The sequence below is a fragment of the Temnothorax curvispinosus genome, unplaced genomic scaffold, assembly GCF_003070985.1.
Source record: "Temnothorax curvispinosus isolate PA1 unplaced genomic scaffold, ASM307098v1 QBEX01015898.1, whole genome shotgun sequence".
Lineage (NCBI taxonomy): Eukaryota > Metazoa > Arthropoda > Insecta > Hymenoptera > Formicidae > Temnothorax > Temnothorax curvispinosus.
The window spans coordinates 401252-411856 of NW_020225678.1; the positions used below are offsets into that span (position 1 = coordinate 401252).

A 10605-nucleotide genomic window follows, 5' to 3' on the forward strand; every position below is an offset into this window, starting at 1 on the left:
TTCATTTTACTCTATTCTTTTGTAAAACTCTCGTTATTTTAAATCATATTACGTGTATATTATCGTACAGAATTCTTTATCATAATTTTATTTTATAATATAAAAACCCTCCACTGCATACATCAAAAAATACATTTAAAAAAATCACGATAGAATTGATATAATAAGAAATATAAATTAACCCAAGTAAAATGTTCCTACCTTAACGCAAACCGGAAGCGTTCTACGTGACATGACGTGGTGGACATCTTCGGGGAACGTCCCGTGAAGAATCCGCGTGAGAGAAAGGGAAAGAGAAACGAAACGAAGGGGGGGGGGGACGGAAAATCGGGTGGCAGGCGAATAATCGTGGATCGATCGCGGCCACATTTCGGCGGAGACGGCTTCGGCGTCTCTCGCGGGGCTTATGTTTATACATATGTCCCGCACATGGTACGGTGCCCCCGAAGAGAGGAGGCGGCCGCGGCGGCGGGTGGAGACGTACTCTGAAATTTCCAATATTAGAACGGCCAGGCGAGAGGCAGGCCAGATGTCTACCGTACTGACTGCCGAGAGCGCGCAGCGACGTGCGTTTAGCATGGTTTCATTACAAAAATGTCACGCACAGAGCCCGCGCCGCGACGCGACGCGACGCGACGCGACGCGACGCGCCACGCCGCTCCGCTCCGCGCCGCGCCGCGCCGCGCCGCGCTCTCGCGCCGTCGACCTCTCGACGATGCGTTCGTTCGCTTCTCTCTTTCTCTTCCCTCGATCTCTCCTTCTCCGTTGCCCGCGTCGTCATCGCAGAGCTGTCGACCTGATCTTGGAACAGCGAAGCCAGCAGCCGCCGCCAATTAACGCGCGGTTCAGTAGAACCGCCCGCGTGAGATCCTTGATGAGATCATCGGCCGCGGTCAAAGGGTGTGGGATCTTTGGGACGATCGCGTGCGAATGACGACCCATCGCGCTCGGTATCTGCCAGTTTTTTTTTTTTTTATCCCGTTGGTGTCAGTCGCGCACTTGCGTGATAAATACGTTTAAACTTGTGCGCTCGATATGTGACGATTAATTTTTAATAGGGATCAGAATAAATCGCGCTGTCCTGGGTGGATACGACTTTCATCCATCAGCGATCTTCAATTCCTATTTTTGTTCTTGAAAGAATGCAAGTCGATCGACTTCACGAATTACGGAATTCCCAACAAACAAAGAAAGAACAAAAGAAAGAAAGAGAAAGAGAGAGAGAGAAAGAGAGAAAGAGTAAAACGAACAAAACGGTAAATACTTCGCTCTTTGGAGTCGACGTGAAACCGTTACATCGTTAATGGTATCGAAGCTTTACCTCGCGAAGGTTCTGCTTGGTTTCATTACAAAGATGTCATGCGCAGGTACGTCGCAGTTATACCCGCTTTTGACGTCCCGCCCGCGTTGTATACACACTTGGCGTTAAACCGGAACGGCCACGGTGCGCCGGGAAAATTATGAAATGCTAAAACGGAAACAAATTTCGCCAGCGCCGAATATTGTTCCGATATTTGCAATTAACTCTTTTATTTCGCGCGCTCGCGCGCGTTCCCCAGCGAGCGATAATATTTCCCGTGATCGAAAATATCGGTAACTTTTCCCGCGCTGCACCAACCTAATCCCGGCGAGCGAGAGAGAGAGAGAGAGAGAGAGAGAGAGAGAGAGAGAGAGAGAGAGAGAGAAATCAGCGCTTTCAATTAACGAAGCGATTTGTCCCATTTACCCGGGTGTATCGGGTTAGCGGGGCACAAACGCGTTAAATGAACGAACTTTTTCCACGGGACTAACGAGAGGATAATCGAGGGCGTCGTCATCGCGTGCGCGGATAATTAATCACCACGCTGGTCCATCAACATTCGTCACCCTCTCTACACAGTTTTATCTTTTAAATAGTCTGTCACGCGGATAAGGCGGATCCATGACTGATGTCGGTGCGGGGGATTACATGCAGTGTTAGCCGAATACAAAAGTCGCGCGGGATGTACACAAGTTCGCAATCAGATATAAATCTCGAACAACCCTCGGAACACTTGAACGAAGAAAATGTTGGATTTTAGTTAACGTACTATCACCAAAAAATAGAAAAGACACGCGAGTATTTTTCTTTCGGGGCAGAATAATATTATAGTTGGTTGAACCATGTCATCCAATATTAGCAATAACAGTCAACAAATTGCGGGGCGCATGTAATTGCACGTCATTTCTCGCTGATAATTAAGCCCAAATTTTGACAATTTCGGTTTCGTAGCCGTCACAGCCATGCCAGAGAATTATCATAAATACAATTTCGCGGCTTCGTGTGTGTGCATATAATAACGCAAATTTTATTATTAACTTCTAATGTATTTTTAATCAAAGAAATTTGTAATTCAGAAAGAACGAACTATTCTTAATATCGATTTTTTTACATTCTGCGAGACTTGTTTCGTATATTAATTATATTTCTAAATTACTCTGGATGTATATATGTAATTCAAAAAATCATGTTTCGAATCTTATTTTAAAGTAAGAGAATTTAAGGATTCACAGAAACAATGGGATCTAACTGTGGTTTTCCCTAAAATGTATAATTATAGAATATATTTTATGCAATATTCAAATTTTTATCGGTGGTTCTCGTGTTCTAAGTGTCCATCCAGGTAACTGACGCAACACAATCGATCGATCGACACTTAATATATATCCACAGAAATAACGGACGGCGTTCGCAGGTGTGCCGATGGTACGGCCGGTTCGTCAGTGTCAGCGAAAATTGTCAGACACGTGGTTAACTATACGGGGGCTGTTGAACGTTTAGGTGCGCGAATAGGGTAGCAACAGTATACACCGATACAATTGCTCGCGCACTTCTATAGCCCACTGAGGTATGAATCTATTTCGCCATTGCGCATCCTGCAACCGACCTCGACTACACGTGCTATTCGATCATCTGCGGATTGTCGCCAATAAAATTTTCTGTAGCTACAATTTTCAATTTAAACCGTATAATTGCTATAGCAATTTAGAAACAAAAAAATACAAGAGAAGTGTATTATAGTGATATTGTGGGAAGAATTGTCTCTCAAAATCAATATTTTAAAAAATGACGCCTCACTTAATCTACATCTTCCAAATAATTGATAATCTCAATTTTATTTTTATTTTTATTTTTAATAACAACATTCTTCTTACTTTCTATTTAATTCTATTATGAAAACATCTCAATAACTCCTCTTGCTTTAATTCTTAATTAGACTCTCCGCTTTCTTTGATAATTTTCTTTTTGATAATTATACCGCCGTAAAATGTAATTAAATGCGTGTAACTCTTCTATACAGTTTTTCAGTGTAATGCCTTAGGACACGTAACAAATTTTACTGTTATTCGCGGTTTAAAGCTCCTCGATGCAACGTTCGCATCAGTCCGCGGAACTTATATGTGCCACGGTTAACGCGCGCTAATTACATGCTAAAAAGAAAAGGCATCTCACGGACGGTACCGCGCGGTGATGCGAGCTAACGTAACGTAACGCAGCGCAACACAACGCAACCGGAGATACCAGGGAGAGACCGGAAGGTACCCGGCGAGAGAGACCAAAAGAGCGAGCGGAGGTCGAGTCTCTCTCCGGCCGTAACTCTTGATTCTCTTTGAAGCGCGGAAGCTGCCCGCAACACCTGACTGACTCGACGGACGCGTATATGGCAGGTCGAGCGGAGCAGCAGCGGCAGACAGAGCTCGCTGGGGGTGAGGTGGGTGAGGGGCGAGACGACGGGCAAAAGCGGAAAGCAACCACCAGGGTGAACCGTGGGTGAGCGAGAGACAGAGGGCGAGAGAGAGAGAGAGAGAGAGAGAGAGAGAGAGAGAGAGAGAGAACGGGAGCGCGAGGAAGTGGAAGGGAGGCAGAAAGAGAAAGATTAATAATATAGGAAAGCCAAAGCCACGCCGCAGCCCCTGACAAGCTTTCCTCCGCCTCTCTTCTGTTGCCAACAGTTAATCGATATAATACTTCGGTATAACACGCCGCACCGACGAGCGTACGTGCACGCGCGCGTACGCGTTTCCTTGCCGCACGCGTGTACGTACCGCGAGCCTGGAATACAGGGTACTTGCACATCAGCAGCGCGCTTCGTGAACGGCGCTCCAGTTTAACGAGCTCGACCTGCCGCGTCTTGCCGCGCTGTGGGCGACGATTCTTTCCTTTCTAATTAATGATTTATCAGAATGAGATTTAGAAGTACCCGAGTAGATTTCAATTTCAGCTTGATTTGACAAAAATATCTCTGTTAACCACGGCAGATATTGAATGAAATTTAAAAGTACACGAATAGATTTCAATTTTAGCTTGATTTGGCGAAAATATCTCTCTCTGTTAAGCATGGCATATATAGCTTTTTATAATTAGACTAATTACAAAGTTCTTTATAGACTTCTTTAATTTGATCTTTGAGTTATATTATAATAAATATAAAACAAAAATTTAATTCGACCATGACTACGTTATTAAGCAAAATTGTCGTTGCAAGATACTGTTGCAGCTTATAATTGATATATCATAATTATTACTATAATATGATATTGGTGTCATTCCTTTGGTAAAATACGTATTTATCTCGACGATATTTGAAATTTTCTATCGAATCGATGCGCAATAGTTTAACGTTTAATTATCGGAGGTTTATAAGTTGCTCGGACGAAACAAGGGTTACGCGATTTATACGCTGTAAGTGACGGCGTATACATCGAGGGAACGGGGCCGAGGGATGCACGCGCGCGGGGGATGAGAGCGGAGCGTAAAGATCGACAAGCGCGGTTCGCGCGAACATTGCGGAAGCACGCGGCGGGTACGAATTCGTAGCGCGCTTCCGCCACGGTTAATCGTGACGTGCGCTATACGCCGCCGGGGAACCGATTATTGGCAAACACCGTGCGAAAGGGTGCACCTGACAGGGGTTTTCGTCGCGCTGCGTCGGTCCTTATCTCCGTGCTCCCGTGCTCGAAGAAAACTCGAAGTTCCCTCCGGTAGTCTTTGCCCCGCGGCGATTCATCCACCTCTCTCGTCTACGGCATTACATACGTACTCTTTGCGCTTCGATGGCTTGATTCTCTGGTGTTTGGCACGATAAGTTCTCCCGGTGATATATATATATATATATATATATATATATATATATTCATGATGCCTGGCGGGTATTACGAGCGATTACTTCTTACGGTTCGTCCAATTTCGTCGATAAAACGAAAATTTTTAACGTTAAATAATAATGATACTCTCAGAAAACATTCTTTAGTTTAAAAATCTTTTTGTTAAATCTCTTCCCAACAATAACTATTTAATTTAATTACATTTTCTTACATTATATACACAAAAAAAAGATTAGCTACTATAGCTTTAGGGGTACCTAATATTTTTGCTGCAAGAGCTATATTTTTTGCAGCCAGAGCTATAATTTAGCAATAGTAGCGAAACTTTTAGCTCTCGCTGCAAAAAATGTTAAGGGTTCCTATTTTTGCTATACTTGCAACTAAATTTGCTATAGTACCTAATCCTTTTTTTCTTCGTGCGTATCGTAAGTAATTCAGAGATTTTTAGACGCTCGAAATTATATATTTGTATACTTGTTATAAAATTCGATGTATATTCTATTTCCAGACATGGAATAACAAATACTCAGGTATAACATGTTCAGAAAGGATTAACAAAATCCGTGATTTTCTACTGTGTGTGTGTGTGTATGAAAAACGATGCCATACCTCGCGCTACAGTCACACATATCGAATGGTTGAATACAGCAGAAAAGGTCAAAACATGACATTTCTCATTAATAACGGAATCGATACAGGAGTCATGCACGTGCAGTTCTTTTGGTAAAAATTGCGGTATATAATCGTAATGTTGCAGCGTCGACTAAAATGACAGCAGCTTTGTGCGGCACGCGATTTCCTAGTTACCAATGTTCCCGGCATTACGGGAGGCCCATAGCTTTGTAACGCGAACTTTACAGACATATACGGCCACGTGCGATTATGTGTCTCTTTTTTTTGTATTTATTTTAATATTCAAGTTCGCGTTTCGTGGAGTTATACACGCGGTTCTTCAGACGCTCCGTATAATCAAGCAATCATTTCTCGTGTCATAAAAATACCGTCGCGCGAATTAATGTCCACAGTGCACATACTGTCGCATGCCAGCCATTTTCAATATCGTCTCATGTATGTGTGAAATCTAAAGGAAGCATGTGCGAGAGCAACTTATTTTATAAACATAATACTATAACATCACGGGTACAACTTTCTCTTTTATCTAATAAAATTACGTTATATCTCTCTTTTATAGAAAATAAATAATTTTCGATTATCGGGATGTGACAATCAAGATAAATTTCTTCTTGTAAAAACGTACAGAAGTAAATAAATTAAAAAATTTTTTATATACCATGAATTTAAAAAATATTGCCTTTAAATCTGCGAAGATGTCACACATCGAGTACTCTTTCCTCTGTGAAGATTCTCGCTGCAGCGATTATCGCAAGCGCTAGAAAAAATTGCCCGAATGGGTTCGAATGACACATATAACTATAGCGGATTCTCACCTCCTGCCTGATCGATGTTCACGCAGCGTGCCAGATTAAAACCGCAAAAAAAAATCCAGGGAAGGCGGCGGGCTGTCGATCAGTCGTCACAGTTTCGCGATCGCGGGCTTTCACGAGCGCCGTAGGTGCTCTCGCGAGCGAGCGTCGACGATACGCTTCATCATGCGGAAATGCGTTCTTCTCCGCGCTCCGATTTTCGGTGCCGGTCGAGAGATAAGTGCGCGCGCACGCGCGCCCCGCGTGTTAAATCCCGCGAATTAAATACAAGAAAAATACAATTCTAAGAACGAGAAGAAAATATCGAAATATCGAGAGACAGAGGGGAAATTTCAAAACGTACGAAAACGAAGTTGATCTTCGGAACGCGCAAAGATAGGGGAGAAAAAAAAGAATTCTAACACAAAATCAGAAGTAAAGCCTTTCGAGGACGCTTAAATCGCGAACGAAGATCTCGAGGGGTTGACACCCAGGCGACGGGACGCAACGACAAAGAGCCGAGCCGAATCCCGAAGCTGCGACAGAGCGGCGCGAACGTGCGCGACGCACGGACGGCAGTCAGCGGCCAACTGAGAGTCTCGCTGGAGAACCGAAAGGACGACGCCGGGCAGCCAGGCAGCCGCCAGCCGGTGGTGGAGGAGGTGAAATCCATCACGCAACCTCCAGCCGGCCTTAACCCGCGACGCTTCTTCCGCCAAACACTGGATGATCGTGATATCCGGCATCGGCGCGATGATTTCCGAGGTGTATAACGCTGATGGAAACAATTCGCGAGGCACCTGGCGGAGTTATTTCAGGTCGTTTACACGCCTATGTGCCGCGAACCCGGCACGGCCCCACGCGATGTGGATTCCGCGGATTACGCGATTGAAACGATCCAGCAGGTTTCGATAACATACCGGAGAGAGGCTATAAGAAACTTCTGGAAACTTATATTTAAAAGAACGATTTCATAAGGCGAGAATTCCTAGGTTCTTCTTTATTGCGTTTCCCGTTTTTCCTCAAAATCTTTGCTTGTGGTCAAATAGAGCTTTTTTTTTAATACAGCGTTTATCTTTACATATTTGAAAGTCAATCCTATAAGCAAACGCAATTTAAAACTCTTTGTTTTTCTTATAATGAATATTAATATTTGTGTAATAATACTTCTATCGAATAATAATGAATATTTTTACGTATTTGAAAGTTAATCCTATACAAACAGATGCAATTTCAAACGCTTATCTCTATTTTTTAATAATAAATATTAATATTTGCGTAAATAATACTTCTGTCGAATAATAATGAACAATATATTACATATATTTCAGTATTTTGCGTTTTTTTGACTACTAATAACATCATTCGAGATCACACTGTCATATTACATCAGTGTTCGTCTTATTATAAAACATGAAAAAGATTCCCAGGAGCTCTTTGATAATTTTCGAGGCCGATCCAGGACCGCGATCGATGCGGAATCATTTCGGAGCGATGTTTCTCGCGCGACGAGGTGCGAGACGGGGCCGAAATGTAGGCGCGCGCACGTTCCTATACGCGATATTGTAAACGGGCCAGTGTGCTCCTGACGTGTCGATATATTCCCGCGAAGAAAGGCTCTGCCGCTGAAGCTGAGAAATAGCTTGGCCTCCCGTACCCTCGCACCACATCCCGACGCTCGACGCCGGGAGGGGGAGGGGAGTGTGCAGCCCTCACCTCACCTCGGGCACTTTGAATCCTGCGCCGCTACTCCTTTGCCGCTCCGCTCGCTTTCAGCGACGCGCGACATCGATCACCGCTGTGCACCGAAATCTCTGCACGATCATAAAAGTTGGAAAAACTGCACGCGCAAATCGGCGTAGTCGCGTTAGACAATACTGATGTAATTTATATGTAAAAGTAGCGCGCGTGAAAAGTACGACTGTGTTCCCTTATAAATCAACGCAGTACACTGCAGGGATTTCTGTAAGGCGATACAACGTCGAATCGGATTGCTCTGAAAAGGGTTTATATTAAAAATATAGAGTTTGTCTGGTCACGCTCAATAATAATGTGTTTAAAATGTGCTTCTTCTCAAGTCATAAGGGACTGAAAGTAAACATTTATTTTTATAAATTAGTGCTTTCGTATGTAGAAGTATTATATTAACTTAAGAACTTTACCTATATTGTGGAGATTACTTAGGTATAACGGACATTTCTCCTAATTATACATTTTATATGTTATATGTTATAGAGTGTTGAAATATGAGAAGAAAAACTCAAGTGGCAAAAGAACTTTGGGCGGGCAACGACATTTCTCGTCGTTCTCTCACATCTTGAGCAGGGACCGTCCGTCTCGATTTTGAGCGGATCGTCGTGTACGCGAGAGTACCGACCTGTGACCGATTTCCAAACTCGGGCGCTGACAAGGAATGCTCGTCGACCCACAATCGCGCCAGCTGTCTTTCTGGAGGACGCAGAAGACGTGCCACCGACCATCCGAGGTTCAGCATTGATCGATGGATCGCGGGTTTCTCGAAACCATCCATCCGTCGTGTCGCGTCGTTTGGAGTTAGTTCGCGATTTGCAAGACGATTTGAACGTTTTAATATTGTGCAGGTGATACAGCGTTCTAAGAGGGTGCATATTTGAAATATGGAGATTGCATTTAAAACTAATGTATTTCTCTTCTCAAGTTACTAAGTAACCTTCTCTTTTATAAATTAGCTTCCATATAGAAACGTGTGAGAAATATAATTATCGGATAAAGTTCGAAAACGGTCTATCTCCGATTTCGATGAAACTTTGTAAAAAACTTTATTTCGATTTAAGAAAGTTTTTAAAGGGAATTTTGGCGACTCCTACAACAAAACAATTTTTCAAGGTAAAATGATCAAAAGTATGAGAAGATTTTAACAATTCTATAGGATGTTATAAATTGTTATAAATTACCATTATATATATTATAAACGCTTCTCCCCACTTTACTTTAAACACATAATCTTTTTGTTCAAGTTAATAATCATGCTTTAGAGGAGTTTTCATGTTGATTCAAAAAGCATTGAAAACATGTTTCACATGGGTTTCCAACTTTTCACGCGAAGCAAGGTCCATCATTGTACAATTCGGGTTTTCAACTTTCCAACGCGAATCGAGGTCCACCCCCACCCACCCTTGCCGCAGGGGTGGTAGCTCTTCTCCCGGCGTACATGCGTGTACTGTCTATACACACATATCAACAAATTACTTCCCTTCGCACTGATACAAATTGTTACACTTCTTAAACTTTTTTGTTAAAAACTTTTTAATAAATAACGAACGACAGCTCTAAAACCTTTAGAAGGTTACTCTGAAGAGAGTGCTCTCTATAATATATGTCAAGGTTAAGGTACCAGGAGGTTGCTCCCCTAAACTAAATAATTACCACACTTACTATTCTTTTTACTATTTTATCTTAAAAAATGGTTTTCTTGTAGAAGTCGCCAAAATTCGCTTTAAGGGCTTTCATTTTAACTCAAAACGAAGCTTTTTATAAAATCTTATCGAAATCAGAGGTGGACAGTTTTCAAAACTTTACCTTAATTGTCTCACGTTCAATTTCGAATGCATTATGTTTACTTGAGAATTTAACGAGTCGTTTTCTAGAACCTCACTAGCGCTGTAACAACGTTCAATACGGAAAGAATTAATTTCAGATCACGTTTTAGGATATACCTCGGTTATCCGAGAGCTTGTTTCCAGTCCAAGCCTGTCGCGTTCGGATTTAACGTCTCCGAATGCATGGACACGTGCGTGCACTCGTGCCTCGTTGCTCAGGATGACACGTGTGTACATGCTGAGATTGCAGCCGGTGTGGACGCGCGCGTTTATCGGCACGAATTCGCGCGCACACACCACGTCGCCGACCCATTATACGTATTATTAGCACTCCGTCACGCCACCCTGTCATCGCCACGCACACACACTCGTGGCGGCGCGCGTATACGCGCTCTGACGCGAGATCCCGGGATCCCCGTCTGCACGCGATCAAATGCCAGGACGTCGGAGCTTTTCCTCGAGCGGCGTCGTCTTCGTCA

The 10605-nt window shown here is 43.2% G+C and overlaps 1 protein-coding gene across 2 annotated transcripts in view; it reads right to left on the minus strand.

The window, feature by feature from the left end:
• The window catches only part of LOC112466122 (protein CBFA2T3), a 44546-nt gene extending 37423 nt beyond the window's left edge, over nt 1-7123 (minus strand). For both annotated transcript variants that reach the window (XM_025034020.1, XM_025034019.1), the window contains exon 1: nt 6573-7123. The gene's annotated coding sequence lies outside the window, so the exon portion shown is untranslated. The remainder of the gene's footprint in view (nt 1-6572) is intronic.
• Between the last annotated feature and the right edge of the window lie 3482 nt (nt 7124-10605).